Source organism: Cynoglossus semilaevis, chromosome W (assembly GCF_000523025.1).
Source record: "Cynoglossus semilaevis isolate Cse_v1.0 chromosome W, Cse_v1.0, whole genome shotgun sequence".
NCBI classification, from domain to species: Eukaryota; Metazoa; Chordata; class Actinopteri; order Pleuronectiformes; family Cynoglossidae; genus Cynoglossus; species Cynoglossus semilaevis.
The window spans coordinates 10,565,958-10,585,775 of NC_024327.1; the positions used below are offsets into that span (position 1 = coordinate 10,565,958).

The 19,818-nt window shown below is 40.9% G+C and overlaps 1 long non-coding RNA gene across 6 annotated transcripts; it reads left to right on the plus strand.

Annotated features, from left to right (window-relative positions):
* The first annotated feature begins 407 nt into the window (after positions 1–407).
* On the plus strand, positions 408–16,588 carry LOC112486384 (uncharacterized). Of its 6 annotated transcripts, XR_003048806.1 has the most exons (11): positions 598–714; positions 822–936; positions 3,325–3,462; positions 4,467–4,558; positions 6,273–6,387; positions 8,775–8,912; positions 9,917–10,008; positions 10,116–10,230; positions 12,619–12,756; positions 13,761–13,852; positions 13,960–14,208. It is a non-coding gene; the product is annotated as an uncharacterized LOC112486384 (long non-coding RNA). The 6 variants fall into 6 exon arrangements; XR_003048804.1 differs by having other exon boundaries at positions 408–936; XR_003048807.1 differs by lacking the exons at positions 598–714; positions 822–936; positions 3,325–3,462; positions 4,467–4,558 and adding exons at positions 4,636–5,069; positions 6,074–6,165.
* The last annotated feature ends 3,230 nt before the right edge of the window (positions 16,589–19,818 follow it).

A 19,818-nucleotide genomic window follows, 5' to 3' on the forward strand; every position in this document is an offset into this window, starting at 1 on the left:
AGAAAAGAAGTGCATGCAACAGCCTAGCTATAAAAGCAGCACAGATTTCAGACAACAAAATTCAATATGCGTACTTAAACTGTTCCTCAGTTTAAATAGCACTTAACAATACTACAGGTTAACTAACGTGCCCAAATGCCAGCCTTACTGTAGTGAACGTCTGCTCGTATTGAGAGGGTAGTGGAAAGTCCGCACTTCTTGGGTCCTTGCCAGAGCTGGGGACGTCCGTCTGGTTCCACTGTGTCCAGAGAGTCCTCTTGGTTCCGAAAGTCCGTTTCGGGAGGAAAAGTCTCTGACTGTCGATGTGCCGGTTCACACGAATACCGTTAGAAGGAATCCTGTCGCTTCTAAACTTTTCAATAACTGCTTTGGTCGCAGCGCTACGTTACAGTCAAACAATTTGACATGTTACGATTTTTACCATTATACTTAAATAAACAGGTGAGTGACATTCCACATGAGAATGGACATTTTTGCTATTACACAAGGTAATGCTAGTTATACAGTTATTGCACATATACAGTTTTAGTATGGTGTATTGATGACTACATACCCTGATCACTTCCCTCTGTATCTGTCTCTGGTCTCTCTGTCCTCCTGTCACCTCCTTCATCTTGAAAAGGTGATTTCTCACGGCAGCTAGGAGCACACACAGGGAACAAGTGGAGCAAATCCGCTTTCTTCTCGTTCTCCAAACCAGCAGACAGTTGGCAGGTATGTCCATCACTTGATATGGTCACATATGTTTATTATTAAAAAACTATTTCACATGGTGTTTAATGACAACATGAGACACGTGTATCTGTCTTTCTTGCCTGCAGTATGTGGTTTATAGACCTGGCAGGAAGTGAAAGGGCATCAGACACCAAAAAAACAAACAGACACAGTCGCATAGAAGGAGCTGAGATCAACCAAAGTCTCTTAGCAGTAAGCTAAGTAAGTGATATGTTAACACACACAAAGAGCTCAAATACAGAAACAAAGGTCATTGTATTTACCTTTTATTTGTTTAAAGCTCAAAGAATTGTAGGTGCAATGGGTCGAGTGCTGCTTAGGAGCACTCGGTGTTATCAACCAGTCTCAAATTAATAACACAACCAGTCTCATTAAAGTTATCTTTAATTATTATTTTAACCTACTAATATAGCAATAATGTATTACTTTAAGTATTACAAATATACTAAAATCAATAGTATCCAATAACAATTAAATATCTGAAGGATTTTGAGAGTTCTTGGCAAATTGGGTGGCTTCAATGAATAAAGTAACAACACAGACAAATACAGTTTACAAAAATAATCAAATTTATTTATACAACACTGTCAAGTTAATGACGGTGATTGAACTCATAAACAATGATCATTATAACAAAACAAGGCGTGTGTGTAGGGGTGTGTGTGTACTTATGTGCGTGTGTACACGAGCGGTCGTGTACGAGAGAGAAAGAGAGAGAGAGATGTTGCCTCTCAGCTACCAAGCAAGCGACTGAGCCCTTGAGGCGTGTTCACATACGCGACTGCGCAGTGGAAGAAGAACTGCGAGGTAGAAGGAACGGCAACAGGAAACACGTGAGCCGTGTATGCGCTCACGGAGGTGTGAATGGGTGTTGTGTACGCGCACCAAGATGCGCTCAGGTACAATGAAACAGTGCTTGTGATGTTATCAAAGTATATGGGGGAAGGGAGGCGTACCGCGTGGTCTACTCCAGACAAAGGACTTTGTCGGAGTTTTCCTGATCCCAATACTGATAACGTTCCAAGTTAACACTGAAATACTGACGGTGTACAAGAGTATAACACCGAGTCAGGAGGTTAGAAAAGAAGTGCATGCAACAGCCTAGCTATAAAAGCAGCACAGATTTCAGACAACAAAATTCAATATGCGTACTTAAACTGTTCCTCAGTTTAAATAGCACTTAACAATACTACAGGTTAACTAACGTGCCCAAATGCCAGCCTTACTGTAGTGAACGTCTGCTCGTATTGAGAGGGTAGTGGAAAGTCCGCACTTCTTGGGTCCTTGCCAGAGCTGGGGACGTCCGTCTGGTTCCACTGTGTCCAGAGAGTCCTCTTGGTTCCGAAAGTCCGTTTCGGGAGGAAAAGTCTCTGACTGTCGATGTGCCGGTTCACACGAATACCGTTAGAAGGAATCCTGTCGCTTCTAAACTTTTCAATAACTGCTTTGGTCGCAGCGCTACGTTACTTGTGTAACTTAATTACCGGTTAACTCAGTTAAGAAAAAGACGCTACTAGTGCATTTATCACCGTGGGCAATGGTGTCTACAAAAGCGCGTTGGTTCTTAGTCTTCTGAGACGAGCAGGTTTCTCTTATCATCAGGGTCCTACGGAGCGAAAGTCCTGAACAGTAGGGGTGGGCGGATCGATCCAAATATCGATATTATCGATACTAAGCAAGTACCTGGATCGGATCGATACTGTTGTCCTGGGATCGATACTTCGCTCCTCCACCAATTTCCTCAAAGCACCGATTCTCTGCGCAAATAGCGCAGCCCCCTCTCTCTCTCGCCCAGCGCCCCCTGCTACTCTCTGAGTCTCTGCCTGAGTGAGTGACTCAGGCACACTTTTAGCCCCTCCCCCTACCTGGCCACTGGCCTGCTGCATCCTGCCTGCCAGGAAGAGAGGGCGACGGGAGAGTGAGAGCAGCCGGAACCTAAAGCAATGGCAGAGCCAAACAAGAAGCGGAGCGCGGTGTGGACTTTTTTTACAACAACAGAAAAACACAGTGCCAAGTGTGATTTGTGTAATAAAGTGGTCCGCTACTGTGGTAACACCACGAATTTACACAAACATATGAAAAAAGCTCACCCTACAGAGAGCAACGAGCGGCAAGCAAAGAAGTTGAGGGAGGAGGGGGGGGATCCCCAAGCCAGAACACCCCCGCGGACACAGAGACAATGTACTCTGGCAGATGCTTTTCAGCCAAAAAATCAACAATACCCAGGTCAGGGTTATAAACAAACAAACTTCGCAAAAGTTTTGGTTGTCTGCTTCGCACCAGCTTTTTACGGGTAATTTTAGTACGCAGCAATAATTAAACAAGTTCTCGATGTAACAGAATTGGCATCAAACCATTTTTTTTCCTAATTAGTCAATTAAATTGAAGAATAGCTGCAGCCCTAGTTTTATTGGAACCCAAAAATATAGCTACCCATATAAAGATAGGCTCTATACCTCAAACCTGAAATATGAATATTACTGACTATAATAACTCTTTAGTGTTAACTGTTGAAGGAAAAGTAGCATTCCTATTTAGGCTATTTTCAGATTACAGTTACAGACTTAATCATTTTGTCATTTCACCTAGATAATTCACAAAGAGCCAAGGACATCACAAAGAGTATTGCCATGATGATCGTGAAGGACCTACAACCCCTCTCTGTGGTTGAACAGGAGGGTTTCAAGAATTTAATAAAGACACTTGATCCCCGCTACAGGATGCCAAGTAGGAAATTTTTCATGGGAGAAAAAATACCTTCATTGTATGAAGAGTGTTGTTCTAAAGTTAAAAGGTGTCTGGATGCTGCTCACAGCGTTGTACTGACCACTGACATGACTAAGCATCCACTTATTTATAAAGCAAAGACAGTGGCTCGTTACAATTACGGGCTACCACAGAGTTCTACTGCTGCAAAAAAAATTTTAGTGATAGTGGTTTGTGTTGTCATGGGGGTGGATTGGGGTGTAAGAAAATATTGATACACTGAAATATCTTAATGTATTATTTCACAATAGTGTATTGATATTCTACATCACTGTATCTTTTTTTTATAATTAATAGTTAACATGAAAATATTCTTGGTGTTGGTTCATTTCATTTTTGCTTTTATTCCTTTTGTAGTGATTACAAATGTAGCGCCGATGCTCTTATTTACACTTAAACATCAAGAACATATTTACTATTTACATATTATTACTGTAAACAAAAATAGGCCAGGATTCAATGCAAATGCTTTATCATGTTTTTAGGATTAAGATTAAGATTTCCTTTATTGGACCCACAGTGGAGAAATTGACAGTGTTGACAGCAGCAAAGTACAATATGCGGTATAAAGAGTGAAGTCTAGCATAGTGCTTTACAAATAAGATATCAGCTTGCAATTTTGTAGTTTTCCAGTTTACAGGTATAGTTACTTTGAGATATTGCAATTGAGATAATAAATCAATTAATTATAGAAGATAATAATACAGAGAAACAAAGACTGTACATAATGACAGTCAAACAATTTGACATGTTACGATTTTTACCATTATACTTAAATAAACAGGTGAGTGACATTCCACATGAGAATGGACATTTTTGCTATTACACAAGGTAATGCTAGTTATACAGTTATTGCACATATACAGTTTTAGTATGGTGTATTGATGACTACATACCCTGATCACTTCCCTCTGTATCTGTCTCTGGTCTCTCTGTCCTACTGTCACCTCCTTCATCTTGAAAAGGTGATTTCTCACGGCAGCTAGGAGCACACACAGGGAACAAGTGGAGCAAATCCGCTTTCTTCTCGTTCTCCAAACCAGCAGACAGTTGGCAGGTATGTCCATCACTTGATATGGTCACATATGTTTATTATTGTAACAGAATTGGCATCAAACAACCAGCTTTTTACGGGTAATTTTAGTACGCAGCAATAATTAAACAAGTTCTCGATGTAACAGAATTGGCATCAAACCATTTTTTTTCCTAATTAGTCAATTAAATTGAAGAATAGCTGCAGCCCTAGTTTTATTGGAACCCAAAAATATAGCTACCCATATAAAGATAGGCTCTATACCTCAAACCTGAAATATGAATATTACTGACTATAATAACTCTTTAGTGTTAACTGTTGAAGGAAAAGTAGCATTCCTATTTAGGCTATTTTCAGATTACAGTTACAGACTTAATCATTTTGTCATTTCACCTAGATAATTCACAAAGAGCCAAGGACATCACAAAGAGTATTGCCATGATGATCGTGAAGGACCTACAACCCCTCTCTGTGGTTGAACAGGAGGGTTTCAAGAATTTAATAAAGACACTTGATCCCCGCTACAGGATGCCAAGTAGGAAATTTTTCATGGGAGAAAAAATACCTTCATTGTATGAAGAGTGTTGTTCTAAAGTTAAAAGGTGTCTGGATGCTGCTCACAGCGTTGTACTGACCACTGACATGACTAAGCATCCACTTATTTATAAAGCAAAGACAGTGGCTCGTTACAATTACGGGCTACCACAGAGTTCTACTGCTGCAAAAAAAATTTTAGTGATAGTGGTTTGTGTTGTCATGGGGGTGGATTGGGGTGTAAGAAAATATTGATACACTGAAATATCTTAATGTATTATTTCACAATAGTGTATTGATATTCTACATCACTGTATCTTTTTTTTATAATTAATAGTTAACATGAAAATATTCTTGGTGTTGGTTCATTTCATTTTTGCTTTTATTCCTTTTGTAGTGATTACAAATGTAGCGCCGATGCTCTTATTTACACTTAAACATCAAGAACATATTTACTATTTACATATTATTACTGTAAACAAAAATAGGCCAGGATTCAATGCAAATGCTTTATCATGTTTTTAGGATTAAGATTAAGATTTCCTTTATTGGACCCACAGTGGAGAAATTGACAGTGTTGACAGCAGCAAAGTACAATATGCGGTATAAAGAGTGAAGTCTAGCATAGTGCTTTACAAATAAGATATCAGCTTGCAATTTTGTAGTTTTCCAGTTTACAGGTATAGTTACTTTGAGATATTGCAATTGAGATAATAAATCAATTAATTATAGAAGATAATAATACAGAGAAACAAAGACTGTACATAATGACAGTCAAACAATTTGACATGTTACGATTTTTACCATTATACTTAAATAAACAGGTGAGTGACATTCCACATGAGAATGGACATTTTTGCTATTACACAAGGTAATGCTAGTTATACAGTTATTGCACATATACAGTTTTAGTATGGTGTATTGATGACTACATACCCTGATCACTTCCCTCTGTATCTGTCTCTGGTCTCTCTGTCCTACTGTCACCTCCTTCATCTTGAAAAGGTGATTTCTCACGGCAGCTAGGAGCACACACAGGGAACAAGTGGAGCAAATCCGCTTTCTTCTCGTTCTCCAAACCAGCAGACAGTTGGCAGGTATGTCCATCACTTGATATGGTCACATATGTTTATTATTAAAAAACTATTTCACATGGTGTTTAATGACAACATGAGACACGTGTATCTGTCTTTCTTGCCTGCAGTATGTGGTTTATAGACCTGGCAGGAAGTGAAAGGGCATCAGACACCAAAAAAACAAACAGACACAGTCGCATAGAAGGAGCTGAGATCAACCAAAGTCTCTTAGCAGTAAGCTAAGTAAGTGATATGTTAACACACACAAAGAGCTCAAATACAGAAACAAAGGTCATTGTATTTACCTTTTATTTGTTTAAAGCTCAAAGAATTGTAGGTGCAATGGGTCGAGTGCTGCTTAGGAGCACTCGGTGTTATCAACCAGTCTCAAATTAATAACACAACCAGTCTCATTAAAGTTATCTTTAATTATTATTTTAACCTACTAATATAGCAATAATGTATTACTTTAAGTATTACAAATATACTAAAATCAATAGTATCCAATAACAATTAAATATCTGAAGGATTTTGAGAGTTCTTGGCAAATTGGGTGGCTTCAATGAATAAAGTAACAACACAGACAAATACAGTTTACAAAAATAATCAAATTTATTTATACAACACTGTCAAGTTAATGACGGTGATTGAACTCATAAACAATGATCATTATAACAAAACAAGGCGTGTGTGTAGGGGTGTGTGTGTACTTATGTGCGTGTGTACACGAGCGGTCGTGTACGAGAGAGAAAGAGAGAGAGAGATGTTGCCTCTCAGCTACCAAGCAAGCGACTGAGCCCTTGAGGCGTGTTCACATACGCGACTGCGCAGTGGAAGAAGAACTGCGAGGTAGAAGGAACGGCAACAGGAAACACGTGAGGCGTGTATGCGCTCACGGAGGTGTGAATGGGTGTTGTGTACGCGCACCAAGATGCGCTCAGGTACAATGAAACAGTGCTTGTGATGTTATCAAAGTATATGGGGGAAGGGAGGCGTACCGCGTGGTCTACTCCAGACAAAGGACTTTGTCGGAGTTTTCCTGATCCCAATACTGATAACGTTCCAAGTTAACACTGAAATACTGACGGTGTACAAGAGTATAACACCGAGTCAGGAGGTTAGAAAAGAAGTGCATGCAACAGCCTAGCTATAAAAGCAGCACAGATTTCAGACAACAAAATTCAATATGCGTACTTAAACTGTTCCTCAGTTTAAATAGCACTTAACAATACTACAGGTTAACTAACGTGCCCAAATGCCAGCCTTACTGTAGTGAACGTCTGCTCGTATTGAGAGGGTAGTGGAAAGTCCGCACTTCTTGGGTCCTTGCCAGAGCTGGGGACGTCCGTCTGGTTCCACTGTGTCCAGAGAGTCCTCTTGGTTCCGAAAGTCCGTTTCAGGAGGAAAAGTCTCTGACTGTCGATGTGCCGGTTCACACGAATACCGTTAGAAGGAATCCTGTCGCTTCTAACTTTTCAATAACTGCTTTGGTCGCAGCGCTACGTTACTTGTGTAACTTAATTACCGGTTAACTCAGTTAAGAAAAAGACGCTACTAGTGCATTTATCACCGTGGGCAATGGTGTCTACAAAAGCGCGTTGGTTCTTAGTCTTCTGAGACGAGCAGGTTTCTCTTATCATCAGGGTCCTACGGAGCGAAAGTCCTGAACAGTAGGGGTGGGCGGATCGATCCAAATATCGATATTATCGATACTAAGCAAGTACCTGGATCGGATCGATACTGTTGTCCTGGGATCGATACTTCGCTCCTCCACCAATTTCCTCAAAGCACCGATTCTCTGCGCAAATAGCGCAGCCCCCTCTCTCTCTCGCCCAGCGCCCCCTGCTACTCTCTGAGTCTCTGCCTGAGTGAGTGACTCAGGCACACTTTTAGCCCCTCCCCCTACCTGGCCACTGGCCTGCTGCATCCTGCCTGCCAGGAAGAGAGGGCGACGGGAGAGTGAGAGCAGCCGGAACCTAAAGCAATGGCAGAGCCAAACAAGAAGCGGAGCGCGGTGTGGACTTTTTTTACAACAACAGAAAAACACAGTGCCAAGTGTGATTTGTGTAATAAAGTGGTCCGCTACTGTGGTAACACCACGAATTTACACAAACATATGAAAAAAGCTCACCCTACAGAGAGCAACGAGCTGCAAGCAAAGAAGTTGAGGGAGGAGGGGGGGGATCCCCAAGCCAGAACACCCCCGCGGACACAGAGACAATGTACTCTGGCAGATGCTTTTCAGCCAAAAAATCAACAATACCCAGGTCAGGGTTATAAACAAACAAACTTCGCAAAAGTTTTGGTTGTCTGCTTCGCACCAGCTTTTTACGGGTAATTTTAGTACGCAGCAATAATTAAACAAGTTCTCGATGTAACAGAATTGGCATCAAACCATTTTTTTTCCTAATTAGTCAATTAAATTGAAGAATAGCTGCAGCCCTAGTTTTATTGGAACCCAAAAATATAGCTACCCATATAAAGATAGGCTCTATACCTCAAACCTGAAATATGAATATTACTGACTATAATAACTCTTTAGTGTTAACTGTTGAAGGAAAAGTAGCATTCCTATTTAGGCTATTTTCAGATTACAGTTACAGACTTAATCATTTTGTCATTTCACCTAGATAATTCACAAAGAGCCAAGGACATCACAAAGAGTATTGCCATGATGATCGTGAAGGACCTACAACCCCTCTCTGTGGTTGAACAGGAGGGTTTCAAGAATTTAATAAAGACACTTGATCCCCGCTACAGGATGCCAAGTAGGAAATTTTTCATGGGAGAAAAAATACCTTCATTGTATGAAGAGTGTTGTTCTAAAGTTAAAAGGTGTCTGGATGCTGCTCACAGCGTTGTACTGACCACTGACATGACTAAGCATCCACTTATTTATAAAGCAAAGACAGTGGCTCGTTACAATTACGGGCTACCACAGAGTTCTACTGCTGCAAAAAAAATTTTAGTGATAGTGGTTTGTGTTGTCATGGGGGTGGATTGGGGTGTAAGAAAATATTGATACACTGAAATATCTTAATGTATTATTTCACAATAGTGTATTGATATTCTACATCACTGTATCTTTTTTTTATAATTAATAGTTAACATGAAAATATTCTTGGTGTTGGTTCATTTCATTTTTGCTTTTATTCCTTTTGTAGTGATTACAAATGTAGCGCCGATGCTCTTATTTACACTTAAACATCAAGAACATATTTACTATTTACATATTATTACTGTAAACAAAAATAGGCCAGGATTCAATGCAAATGCTTTATCATGTTTTTAGGATTAAGATTAAGATTTCCTTTATTGGACCCACAGTGGAGAAATTGACAGTGTTGACAGCAGCAAAGTACAATATGCGGTATAAAGAGTGAAGTCTAGCATAGTGCTTTACAAATAAGATATCAGCTTGCAATTTTGTAGTTTTCCAGTTTACAGGTATAGTTACTTTGAGATATTGCAATTGAGATAATAAATCAATTAATTATAGAAGATAATAATACAGAGAAACAAAGACTGTACATAATGACAGTCAAACAATTTGACATGTTACGATTTTTACCATTATACTTAAATAAACAGGTGAGTGACATTCCACATGAGAATGGACATTTTTGCTATTACACAAGGTAATGCTAGTTATACAGTTATTGCACATATACAGTTTTAGTATGGTGTATTGATGACTACATACCCTGATCACTTCCCTCTGTATCTGTCTCTGGTCTCTCTGTCCTACTGTCACCTCCTTCATCTTGAAAAGGTGATTTCTCACGGCAGCTAGGAGCACACACAGGGAACAAGTGGAGCAAATCCGCTTTCTTCTCGTTCTCCAAACCAGCAGACAGTTGGCAGGTATGTCCATCACTTGATATGGTCACATATGTTTATTATTAAAAAACTATTTCACATGGTGTTTAATGACAACATGAGACACGTGTATCTGTCTTTCTTGCCTGCAGTATGTGGTTTATAGACCTGGCAGGAAGTGAAAGGGCATCAGACACCAAAAAAACAAACAGACACAGTCGCATAGAAGGAGCTGAGATCAACCAAAGTCTCTTAGCAGTAAGCTAAGTAAGTGATATGTTAACACACACAAAGAGCTCAAATACAGAAACAAAGGTCATTGTATTTACCTTTTATTTGTTTAAAGCTCAAAGAATTGTAGGTGCAATGGGTCGAGTGCTGCTTAGGAGCACTCGGTGTTATCAACCAGTCTCAAATTAATAACACAACCAGTCTCATTAAAGTTATCTTTAATTATTATTTTAACCTACTAATATAGCAATAATGTATTACTTTAAGTATTACAAATATACTAAAATCAATAGTATCCAATAACAATTAAATATCTGAAGGATTTTGAGAGTTCTTGGCAAATTGGGTGGCTTCAATGAATAAAGTAACAACACAGACAAACACAGTTTACAAAAATAATCAAATTTATTTATACAACACTGTCAAGTTAATGACGGTGATTGAACTCATAAACAATGATCATTATAACAAAACAAGGCGTGTGTGTAGGGGTGTGTGTGTACTTATGTGCGTGTGTACACGAGCGGTCGTGTACGAGAGAGAAAGAGAGAGAGAGATGTTGCCTCTCAGCTACCAAGCAAGCGACTGAGCCCTTGAGGCGTGTTCACATACGCGACTGCGCAGTGGAAGAAGAACTGCGAGGTAGAAGGAACGGCAACAGGAAACACGTGAGCCGTGTATGCGCTCACGGAGGTGTGAATGGGTGTTGTGTACGCGCACCAAGATGCGCTCAGGTACAATGAAACAGTGCTTGTGATGTTATCAAAGTATATGGGGGAAGGGAGGCGTACCGCGTGGTCTACTCCAGACAAAGGACTTTGTCGGAGTTTTCCTGATCCCAATACTGATAACGTTCCAAGTTAACACTGAAATACTGACGGTGTACAAGAGTATAACACCGAGTCAGGAGGTTAGAAAAGAAGTGCATGCAACAGCCTAGCTATAAAAGCAGCACAGATTTCAGACAACAAAATTCAATATGCGTACTTAAACTGTTCCTCAGTTTAAATAGCACTTAACAATACTACAGGTTAACTAACGTGCCCAAATGCCAGCCTTACTGTAGTGAACGTCTGCTCGTATTGAGAGGGTAGTGGAAAGTCCGCACTTCTTGGGTCCTTGCCAGAGCTGGGGACGTCCGTCTGGTTCCACTGTGTCCAGAGAGTCCTCTTGGTTCCGAAAGTCCGTTTCGGGAGGAAAAGTCTCTGACTGTCGATGTGCCGGTTCACACGAATACCGTTAGAAGGAATCCTGTCGCTTCTAAACTTTTCAATAACTGCTTTGGTCGCAGCGCTACGTTACTTGTGTAACTTAATTACCGGTTAACTCAGTTAAGAAAAAGACGCTACTAGTGCATTTATCACCGTGGGCAATGGTGTCTACAAAAGCGCGTTGGTTCTTAGTCTTCTGAGACGAGCAGGTTTCTCTTATCATCAGGGTCCTACGGAGCGAAAGTCCTGAACAGTAGGGGTGGGCGGATCGATCCAAATATCGATATTATCGATACTAAGCAAGTACCTGGATCGGATCGATACTGTTGTCCTGGGATCGATACTTCGCTCCTCCACCAATTTCCTCAAAGCACCGATTCTCTGCGCAAATAGCGCAGCCCCCTCTCTCTCTCGCCCAGCGCCCCCTGCTACTCTCTGAGTCTCTGCCTGAGTGAGTGACTCAGGCACACTTTTAGCCCCTCCCCCTACCTGGCCACTGGCCTGCTGCATCCTGCCTGCCAGGAAGAGAGGGCGACGGGAGAGTGAGAGCAGCCGGAACCTAAAGCAATGGCAGAGCCAAACAAGAAGCGGAGCGCGGTGTGGACTTTTTTTACAACAACAGAAAAACACAGTGCCAAGTGTGATTTGTGTAATAAAGTGGTCCGCTACTGTGGTAACACCACGAATTTACACAAACATATGAAAAAAGCTCACCCTACAGAGAGCAACGAGCGGCAAGCAAAGAAGTTGAGGGAGGAGGGGGGGGATCCCCAAGCCAGAACACCCCCGCGGACACAGAGACAATGTACTCTGGCAGATGCTTTTCAGCCAAAAAATCAACAATACCCAGGTCAGGGTTATAAACAAACAAACTTCGCAAAAGTTTTGGTTGTCTGCTTCGCACCAGCTTTTTACGGGTAATTTTAGTACGCAGCAATAATTAAACAAGTTCTCGATGTAACAGAATTGGCATCAAACCATTTTTTTTCCTAATTAGTCAATTAAATTGAAGAATAGCTGCAGCCCTAGTTTTATTGGAACCCAAAAATATAGCTACCCATATAAAGATAGGCTCTATACCTCAAACCTGAAATATGAATATTACTGACTATAATAACTCTTTAGTGTTAACTGTTGAAGGAAAAGTAGCATTCCTATTTAGGCTATTTTCAGATTACAGTTACAGACTTAATCATTTTGTCATTTCACCTAGATAATTCACAAAGAGCCAAGGACATCACAAAGAGTATTGCCATGATGATCGTGAAGGACCTACAACCCCTCTCTGTGGTTGAACAGGAGGGTTTCAAGAATTTAATAAAGACACTTGATCCCCGCTACAGGATGCCAAGTAGGAAATTTTTCATGGGAGAAAAAATACCTTCATTGTATGAAGAGTGTTGTTCTAAAGTTAAAAGGTGTCTGGATGCTGCTCACAGCGTTGTACTGACCACTGACATGACTAAGCATCCACTTATTTATAAAGCAAAGACAGTGGCTCGTTACAATTACGGGCTACCACAGAGTTCTACTGCTGCAAAAAAAATTTTAGTGATAGTGGTTTGTGTTGTCATGGGGGTGGATTGGGGTGTAAGAAAATATTGATACACTGAAATATCTTAATGTATTATTTCACAATAGTGTATTGATATTCTACATCACTGTATCTTTTTTTTATAATTAATAGTTAACATGAAAATATTCTTGGTGTTGGTTCATTTCATTTTTGCTTTTATTCCTTTTGTAGTGATTACAAATGTAGCGCCGATGCTCTTATTTACACTTAAACATCAAGAACATATTTACTATTTACATATTATTACTGTAAACAAAAATAGGCCAGGATTCAATGCAAATGCTTTATCATGTTTTTAGGATTAAGATTAAGATTTCCTTTATTGGACCCACAGTGGAGAAATTGACAGTGTTGACAGCAGCAAAGTACAATATGCGGTATAAAGAGTGAAGTCTAGCATAGTGCTTTACAAATAAGATATCAGCTTGCAATTTTGTAGTTTTCCAGTTTACAGGTATAGTTACTTTGAGATATTGCAATTGAGATAATAAATCAATTAATTATAGAAGATAATAATACAGAGAAACAAAGACTGTACATAATGACAGTCAAACAATTTGACATGTTACGATTTTTACCATTATACTTAAATAAACAGGTGAGTGACATTCCACATGAGAATGGACATTTTTGCTATTACACAAGGTAATGCTAGTTATACAGTTATTGCACATATACAGTTTTAGTATGGTGTATTGATGACTACATACCCTGATCACTTCCCTCTGTATCTGTCTCTGGTCTCTCTGTCCTACTGTCACCTCCTTCATCTTGAAAAGGTGATTTCTCACGGCAGCTAGGAGCACACACAGGGAACAAGTGGAGCAAATCCGCTTTCTTCTCGTTCTCCAAACCAGCAGACAGTTGGCAGGTATGTCCATCACTTGATATGGTCACATATGTTTATTATTAAAAAACTATTTCACATGGTGTTTAATGACAACATGAGACACGTGTATCTGTCTTTCTTGCCTGCAGTATGTGGTTTATAGACCTGGCAGGAAGTGAAAGGGCATCAGACACCAAAAAAACAAACAGACACAGTCGCATAGAAGGAGCTGAGATCAACCAAAGTCTCTTAGCAGTAAGCTAAGTAAGTGATATGTTAACACACACAAAGAGCTCAAATACAGAAACAAAGGTCATTGTATTTACCTTTTATTTGTTTAAAGCTCAAAGAATTGTAGGTGCAATGGGTCGAGTGCTGCTTAGGAGCACTCGGTGTTATCAACCAGTCTCAAATTAATAACACAACCAGTCTCATTAAAGTTATCTTTAATTATTATTTTAACCTACTAATATAGCAATAATGTATTACTTTAAGTATTACAAATATACTAAAATCAATAGTATCCAATAACAATTAAATATCTGAAGGATTTTGAGAGTTCTTGGCAAATTGGGTGGCTTCAATGAATAAAGTAACAACACAGACAAATACAGTTTACAAAAATAATCAAATTTATTTATACAACACTGTCAAGTTAATGACGGTGATTGAACTCATAAACAATGATCATTATAACAAAACAAGGCGTGTGTGTAGGGGTGTGTGTGTACTTATGTGCGTGTGTACACGAGCGGTCGTGTACGAGAGAGAAAGAGAGAGAGAGATGTTGCCTCTCAGCTACCAAGCAAGCGACTGAGCCCTTGAGGCGTGTTCACATACGCGACTGCGCAGTGGAAGAAGAACTGCGAGGTAGAAGGAACGGCAACAGGAAACACGTGAGCCGTGTATGCGCTCACGGAGGTGTGAATGGGTGTTGTGTACGCGCACCAAGATGCGCTCAGGTACAATGAAACAGTGCTTGTGATGTTATCAAAGTATATGGGGGAAGGGAGGCGTACCGCGTGGTCTACTCCAGACAAAGGACTTTGTCGGAGTTTTCCTGATCCCAATACTGATAACGTTCCAAGTTAACACTGAAATACTGACGGTGTACAAGAGTATAACACCGAGTCAGGAGGTTAGAAAAGAAGTGCATGCAACAGCCTAGCTATAAAAGCAGCACAGATTTCAGACAACAAAATTCAATATGCGTACTTAAACTGTTCCTCAGTTTAAATAGCACTTAACAATACTACAGGTTAACTAACGTGCCCAAATGCCAGCCTTACTGTAGTGAACGTCTGCTCGTATTGAGAGGGTAGTGGAAAGTCCGCACTTCTTGGGTCCTTGCCAGAGCTGGGGACGTCCGTCTGGTTCCACTGTGTCCAGAGAGTCCTCTTGGTTCCGAAAGTCCGTTTCGGGAGGAAAAGTCTCTGACTGTCGATGTGCCGGTTCACACGAATACCGTTAGAAGGAATCCTGTCGCTTCTAAACTTTTCAATAACTGCTTTGGTCGCAGCGCTACGTTACTTGTGTAACTTAATTACCGGTTAACTCAGTTAAGAAAAAGACGCTACTAGTGCATTTATCACCGTGGGCAATGGTGTCTACAAAAGCGCGTTGGTTCTTAGTCTTCTGAGACGAGCAGGTTTCTCTTATCATCAGGGTCCTACGGAGCGAAAGTCCTGAACAGTAGGGGTGGGCGGATCGATCCAAATATCGATATTATCGATACTAAGCAAGTACCTGGATCGGATCGATACTGTTGTCCTGGGATCGATACTTCGCTCCTCCACCAATTTCCTCAAAGCACCGATTCTCTGCGCAAATAGCGCAGCCCCCTCTCTCTCTCGCCCAGCGCCCCCTGCTACTCTCTGAGTCTCTGCCTGAGTGAGTGACTCAGGCACACTTTTAGCCCCTCCCCCTACCTGGCCACTGGCCTGCTGCATCCTGCCTGCCAGGAAGAGAGGGCGACGGGAGAGTGAGAGCAGCCGGAACCTAAAGCAATGGCAGAGCCAAACAAGAAGCGGAGCGCGGTGTGGACTTTTTTTACAACAACAGAAAAACACAGTGCCAAGTGTGATTTGTGTAATAAAGTGGTCCGCTACTGTGGTAACACCACGAATTTACACAAACATATGAAAAAAGCTCACCCTACAGAGAGCAACGAGCGGCAAGCAAAGAAGTTGAGGGAGGAGGGGGGGGATCCCCAAGCCAGAACACCCCCGCGGACACAGAGACAATGTACTCTGGCAGATGCTTTTCAGCCAAAAAATCAACAATACCCAGGTCAGGGTTATAAACAAACAAACTTCGCAAAAGTTTTGGTTGTCTGCTTCGCACCAGCTTTTTACGGGTAATTTTAGTACGCAGCAATAATTAAACAAGTTCTCGATGTAACAGAATTGGCATCAAACCATTTTTTTTCCTAATTAGTCAATTAAATTGAAGAATAGCTGCAGCCCTAGTTTTATTGGAACCCAAAAATATAGCTACCCATATAAAGATAGGCTCTATACCTCAAACCTGAAATATGAATATTACTGACTATAATAACTCTTTAGTGTTAACTGTTGAAGGAAAAGTAGCATTCCTATTTAGGCTATTTTCAGATTACAGTTACAGACTTAATCATTTTGTCATTTCACCTAGATAATTCACAAAGAGCCAAGGACATCACAAAGAGTATTGCCATGATGATCGTGAAGGACCTACAACCCCTCTCTGTGGTTGAACAGGAGGGTTTCAAGAATTTAATAAAGACACTTGATCCCCGCTGAGAGCGAAATTGGGACTGGCCCCCCAATTTAAAGGTTGCGGAGGTTACTGATCGTGAAGTATGTGGATTTACCGGAAGCAGTGGAATTATGGGAGTTCGAGTCCTTGAAAGGACTGTTGTAGTACCTACAGAATATATCCGGTCCTTGGATCAAGAACAATCACACACACCTTTCAGACAACGCAAACTCACTCAGGTAACAACACAAATGACTGGTTTCATGTAAGAGCTCAAATTTAAACAAATTCCCAGGTGTTTTCATGCTGCTTTATTTTTGTTATTGTTCTAGGTTTTAAAAGACTCATTTGTTGGTGATTCAATGACATGCATGATTGCCAGCATTTCTCCTGGCCATTTCACAACAGAGCACGCACTAAACACACTGAGATATGCTGACCGGTGAGTGTTTCGGTAATGTGCTTTGCTTCATTTTATTTTGCGGCTTGTGTCCACAGCTGAATTGTGCCTTATGTTTTTTTATATGTTTCACAGTGTGAAGGAATTGACAGGACAAGGAGGCCTAAGAAGAAGATTAAAAGGGAAAAAGCTCAACTCTGCAGGGCATCACTTATACAAGAGCAACAGCAGCAACTCAAGCAACTTTGGCATGCATGGAAATAGTCCATCCAAAAAACAGAGACTGGGAAGTAAAAGAGAACCTTTTACTCCTGCCTCATCTAACAGGAGGTCATTCACAAGGGACACAAATCTCTGCTCCACACCTAAGAACAGCAGACAGGGAACAAGTGCAATGAACCAAAAAGGTTGGACTTGAAAATATAACTCCAATTAGAGGAACTGAAACTGTTGATATGAGAAGCAGGATGGAAGAAGGTGGTGAGAAAAAGGGTAGGAGAAGAAATAATGAAAGGTGTAAAGGAAGTGACCAAAATGACAATGACCGAGCAGAAGCTTCCACTGTGGGATGTACAGAGATGTTTACCTCAAAGAGAATCTGTTAAAGAAAGAGAGACTAATCAAAACAATGAAAACAAAGGAAGAAAAAAGGAAATGTGCTGTGCAAAACAGCAAACACAGGTGGACAAGAATACTGAGAGAGAAGGAATTTTTCATGTTTGATGAAAGGAACAAAGAACGGCAGAGACATCTCAGATGGTACCACCAGCAACTGCAGCAGTTTATGCCCAAATCTCATCCTCAGTAAATGTATTGTCACTCTCTTCCTGTCCATCATTTTCTTCCTCTTATCCAGCCTCCATTTGTTCGTATCCTCCTCCATCTGTCACTTCTGTTCAGCAACACGATTCCCCGCTTTCTGTTTCGGATCTCATGAATGTGGGTTTGGAAAATATTTTGGATGTTTACAGAAATGAGGCCGACAGCCCTAGTGGACAACTGTCTTTTCCAGTCAGTGGGATAAATTTGCAATCTGAATTATCTTTAAGTTGGACAAAAAGCGACAGCCATGGTGAAGGAAGGGAGGCACAAAATATAGATGAAAGGGAGACATAGAGGCCATCTGAGGAAACAGCTGAGTCACAGGTGAAACGCCAGCTAGTGTAGCTACGCAAATGTTGTACAGTTTTCATTCTGGAAACAGAAGAGAGGAGAGTAGAGGAGGATTGATTCTCACAGATGACACAGCAGAGGGTGGAGGAAGACATTCTCCTTTTAAGTCCCCCTGTGAGCGAGCTCCTGCAGAGCGACCACTGTCACCAGGCTGTGAACCCGCCAACGCAAAACACACACAACCAGGTCCCTGCTAAATCAAAAGAGAGCGGGCAAATTTCCAAGGGTCAAAGCCAGTTTATCGGTGCCACCTCAGGATGAGACCAACTTAGATTCTGTCAGCTACACCATGGACCCTCTCAGCATCTCTTTGTTTGAAGTTTCTTGAAGATTCTTGCTGTGCTGTGCGAGGTGTCTTCAGGCAAGGAGTGGAAACAGCCGGTAGATGGTCGATTTGTTTTATTGACAAACGTCAAGCAAAACAGGTCCAATAATAAAGCGAAATAAACGACTGGAGAAGTATTCAAGGAAATCTCATACAACAGTAGTTAATACGCAAATCCTGTCAAGAATAACTTCTGACTTCTCAAGTCTTCTCAAGAATAACTTCTAAAGTATCGTTAGTTGTTTATGCTTATATACCTGTGTGGGGGGAGTGGTTTTCGACTTCCCGGGTGTGTGTTTAAATCTTGTAGCCCAGTGGAAGAGAGGCTAGGCCTCTTGTGGCCAATCATATTATTGTTCTTGTATCATGTGATGCCTGCAGTCGCCACTATGTGGCACTCTTGTTCCATGATTCAGCAGTGTTGGAAGAACCTTTTGTTGCTGAGTGGGGGGTTATCACAAGGGAGTTAGACGGAGCCATAAAGTCCAGTCAACCACAGGTGGTCATGTAGATCAAAAGGAATGGATGGCTCCAGGGTTCCCTGTTAGAAGGTAGATTGGGAGATCTCCCATTGTTATGTGAAGATCTCCCATTGTTTCCAGAGAGTAGAGGTGTTCTTAGAGAATTGGTGTGAAGAGAATTTGGGGAAATTTTCTTTGAATGTGTGGGGCTATGTGACTGTGTGTGCTCAGGAAAGCCTTTTGGTGTCTTAGCACCTTCCTGCTGCAGACCCAACCAAATGTGAAAAACCACTGAAATCTAACAAAGTTGATCGCCAAGTTCCAAGGTTGGACAGAGCCTGAAGTTAAGAACTGTCAGAAACTTCGAGATACATTAGTTGTGGATCTAAACGTTCCTTCCTCCTCACCTAGATGTTCTACATGTGCTTCCACAACAACTCTCTCCTATTCAGCTCAAGATTTAGGAGAAACTGACTTGTCCAGCATAAACGATCTAATCTGTAATGCCACAGAAACACCAACAGAACGGACACTTCACATGCACAACAAAGCGGATTTGTCTGTCACAAGGCCACAACTGGAAAGTGTGGACCAGAACCACACAGTAGACTCAAACCTGTCTACTGATTCAGACAGTTCATTTAAACAAAACAGTCCTGTAAAGGCAAATGGACAAGAAAGCAGCGACAGCAAGCAGATTAAATCCATAATGTACTTGTCAACACTGGATAATGCACAGTAAGGATTCTTCCTACTTCATTTTTGTTCCTGTTATGCTTTTTACTCAAGATTGCCGAGTTGCCATACATGTAAAGAGAACATGTCATATTTCAGAAAAACAAATAATCCCATTATCAATAAAAGCTTTTTTCCAGGTGTCTTGTTATCCAGGCTCATTGGGAGCAGTTTGAAA